The sequence below is a fragment of the Ananas comosus genome, linkage group 6, assembly GCF_001540865.1.
Source record: "Ananas comosus cultivar F153 linkage group 6, ASM154086v1, whole genome shotgun sequence".
Lineage (NCBI taxonomy): Eukaryota > Viridiplantae > Streptophyta > Magnoliopsida > Poales > Bromeliaceae > Ananas > Ananas comosus.
The window spans coordinates 3,345,272-3,349,706 of NC_033626.1; positions in this window are offsets into that span (position 1 = coordinate 3,345,272).

Below are 4,435 nucleotides of genomic sequence, written 5' to 3' on the forward strand. Positions count from 1 at the left end.
AGATATTTCATTAAAAAATATTACAATATATTAAATAAGTTGAATTTAAATTTTTTTTACCTACATTCAAATTTTAAGTTTGTGGTAAAAAATTAATATCTAAACTAGAGGAATTTAAAAACTTATTAATTAAGCAAATTAAATATGTTGAATTCATTATTATCATAATATATTTAATTATTATAATTTATATTTATAAACAAAATATATTTAAAATATATTATATAATAAATATATAATATAATTATAATAATCTATTTATTATTATAAAATAAATTATTATATATTTATAAATAAATTATNTTGTAAAACAAGTTTTCCGAAAAAACACTTTCTATAGAGATCCAAACATTAAAAAAATATTTTTTAACTGAAAATTAATTTTCAGAATACTTTTACAGCAAACCAAACACCCCCTTAGCTCTATGTACCAAACAGTCCCTCGAACAGATACAGCTTACCTGTGAAGCTAGTAATAGCATGTCTGTTTGTATCCGAATTAAATATTTTATTATTGTTCATTATTCATTCTGTACATTGGTGGAGTAGTGACGCAGCAAATAGTACATATCGTTTGTCGCGGGATGAGAAGGTAAATCCGACAGTATCCGGCATAGTTTCACCGTACTTATTTCGGCCGTACTCTTTGACCCTTATTTTCTGAGAAAATTTATATTGTCACATTTATACTGCACTATCAATAATAAACTAATTATATTTTTATAAAAATTATAAAATAATTTTTTTTATTAATTATGACGGGACGGATAAATTTGATAAAAATAATTTTATTAATTGGAGACACTGCAGTAATAATATAGTTGGTGCATTCTAGAATTTTTCCTCCTTCCTCTTTTTTTGGCGAAAATGTACAAAGACCCCTTGAATATTAAGCAAGTAGAAAGAGAGCTAATAAAATTAGTTAATTTTAATAAAAGGTGCTCGATATTTTTATTTAAAAAAATAGTATTAACTAGTAAATAATTTACCATTTTTATCAAATTTATATATTTTTTATATCTGAACTCCGAAAGACGTACATTATTAGACCCTAAAAGTAATTTTAATACTTTGAATAAGTCTAATTTTGTAAATAAATTTTTAGTAGACTATTTTTATAATTATAATACTTTTAAGTTTGTGAATAAAATAAATTTGCTAAAAAATATGCAGAATTTATCTGAACTATATACTATTTTGAAAAAGCTATCTAACCTTTTAAAATTTTATTTTTATTATCCAACCTTTCAATTTATTTAATTTGCGTCAATCAACAGTACTTTAACTTTAAAATTTTAATGCATCATTTATTTTCACATATTTAGTTAGTATAATTCATACAATTTTCACAACTGTAAATTTATTAAAGTAAGTAATTAGCTTAAATTTTAAAATCAAAGTATCATTGATTGATTTAAATAAAATAAATTAAAAGATTGGATAGTAAAATTAAAATTTTGAAAGGTTGAGTAGCTAATTCAAAATCCTACGTACTTTAGGTAAGTCATGTACGTTTTTACCTTTTAACAATTTGACTTCCGAAACTAATTAGGCCAAATTCTAAATTTTGGGATGTACTTATCGCCACCTCGAAGATCCAGAAATGATAGGTAAAAATTATATCAAATAGTTCAATAAGCCTCTCTTTTTTCAATAGACTAAAAATTATTATAGTAAATAGACTTCTCTTTTTTCATGCATATAATTTTGCAAGACTTCAAAATATAAATTTTTTTTTTTCAAATTTTGATGATTAAGTATGAGAATTAAAGAATAAAGTGAAATTACTTTTGATTTTTGTTACTTCTTTACTATTCTAGAATCGAAAAAAAAAAGTATTTTTTTGTCATTTAAAACTTTATAAGATTATATACAAGACATACATTTGTAATGGCTATGTAGTAGTAATTTCAATGTAAAAGAAAGGCCTAGTAAACTATTTAACAAAGTTTAGAAAAACAGTTTACGAAAATTAAAAGTTTAGACCTTCAATTATTATTATTTTTTTTTTTTGAGAAATAGGTAGCAAGCTACCCGCTTCATTCAATAGGGAAATGAACTAAGCTTACAGAATGGAAGCAGCTAGGGCTTCCGAGAAAAAAATTGGGAACAAGAGATAGAGAAGAAGAGGGGAGACAAAAGTAAAAGGAAAAAAGTATAGTAAAATCAATGTGGAACGTTCCAGGTGGTCGACAGGAGCAGAGCGCGATCCAAGCAACGGGAAGGATTAGGGATGGTCTGTCGAAAGATAATGTTGTTCCTTTCCGTCCAAACCACCCACCAGATGGCTGTAAGGAGAGACAGGGAGGAAACTCTCTTTTTGAGGTCGTTGATCCCAAGCGATCTCGACCATAGGTCGCACACGTCATCCTGGGGTACAAAGAGGGCCTCAAGTCCGTTGACGCTGAGAAAAAAGAAGCGGACAAATACACACGAGCACATTAGGTGGTCACAGCTTTCAAGGTGAACGGCACAGAAGACACATGGTTGAGGCGGGAGCCACCCAAGTTTGTGAAGTCTATCTGCGGTGGGGATTCTCTTTCGAAGAAGCAGCCATAGGAAAACTTTAATCTTTGCGGGGATTTTTAGTTTCCATATAAAATGACTTCTCGTATCTCTCAGACCAGGGTCCGTGAGAAAGTTATATAGAGACTTGACGGAAAATTGTTGGTTTGTGTTCCAACGCCAATTGACCACGTCTGACAAGGGGCTAGGGCGGGTGAGTTGAAGCAAGTCGATGAGTAGTTGCTTTTGTCTACGGCATTCTGCGGAAAGCGGCCCTGCTGAGCCAAGGCATATGTACTGCCATCGCCAGCCGTTAGAGTTCCAACATTGAGCGATAGTGACCTCCTTGTTCCTAGTATGGGCAAAAACGTCTGAGAAGAGGGTGCGGAGGGGGGTTTCGCCTATCCAGATGTCGGACCACATCCTAATATCCGTACCATTTCCAAGCGTATAGGTTGCACCGCATCTGTACACATCACGACACTTCAACACGCTTCTCTACCATTGAGAGTAGGGTGCAAATGCTCTGCCCTCGTGCAAAGGTCTACGTCTGAGGTAATAGAGCGATCTAACTAGCTTGTTCTAGGGTAGATTGGGTTCAGTGAAGAAGCGCCACCACCATTTGGTTAGTAAAGTCGTGTTCATCGAGTCCAGGTCCTTAATTCCTAGTCCTCCTTCCTTCTTACTAAGACAGATGGATTTCCAATTGACGAGACACGCCCCTCCAGAGATTATGGAGCTGCCTTTCCAAAAGAAAGCTCTCCTTAGAGCTTCTATTCGTCTCAGCACCCACTGCGGCTCTTTGAAGATGGAAAGGAAATGCAGCGGGATGTTCGATAGGACTGAATTTACGAGGATGAGTCTTCCCCCTTGGGAGAGGAGCTTGGCTTTCCATCCTTCAATTCTCTTGTCTATACGGTTGATAACAATCGACCAATCTGCTTTTCGCAGGTTTCTGTTGGAGAGAGGTAGGCCCAGATAACGGAAAGGTAGACTACCCACGCTACAACCCAAAATGTTGGCTAGTCTCACAGCTTTGGACGGAGTAGGTCCCATATAGTAAAGTTCAGACTTATCCTTATTGATTCGGAGTCCCGAAGCCCATTCAAAGATTTTCCACAAGAGGCTCATGTTTCTCATGAAGTACTTCCGAGGTTCGCAGAAGAAGATAGTGTCGTCGGCATATTGGATGAGAGTTGTTTGACACTCCGGTATGGGACCGATTCCCCGAAGTAAGCTATTTCGACTGGCCTCATTAGTCATTCTCGCGAGACAATCCGCGACGATTAGAAAAAGGTAGGGAGAGAGAGGGTCGCCTTGTCGAAGTCCCTTGCGGACTTGCATCCATTTGGTAGGTGCCTCGTTCACTAAAATGGCTACTTTGGCGTTACATAAGCACTGTTCCATCCAGGACCACCATTTCTCGCCGAACCCAAGCCGAAGCATAATTGTCTTCAAGAATGGCCACCTGACATTATCGAACGCCTTTTCAAAGTCTGTTTTAATGCTAACACATTCCTTCTCGCTCTTTGAGCACCAGCTGACTAGCTCGCAGGCATTCACGAACAAGTCAGCTAGTAGTCTATTTTTGAGGAAAGCAGATTGCGTAGTGGAGATAAGTGAGGGTAAAACAAGAGCGATCCTGTTAGCAAGAACTTTGGAGATGATTTTTTGGATTCCGTTTATTAGGCTGATTGGATGGAAGTCTTTCGCCAAGTGTGCTCCTTCTTTTTTTGGAATAAGACAGATGAAGGAGCAATCGATTGGGGTTGTAGAGAGAGTATTGTCCTGGAGTTCATTGAATACCCTGAGTATGTCCCCTTTAACCACTTCCCAGAAGGTTTGGTAGAAAAGGAGTGGGAAACCATCTGGCCCAGGAGCTTTATCTCCGCCGAGTTGGAAGGTTGCTACCTTAACTTCCTCAATGTCA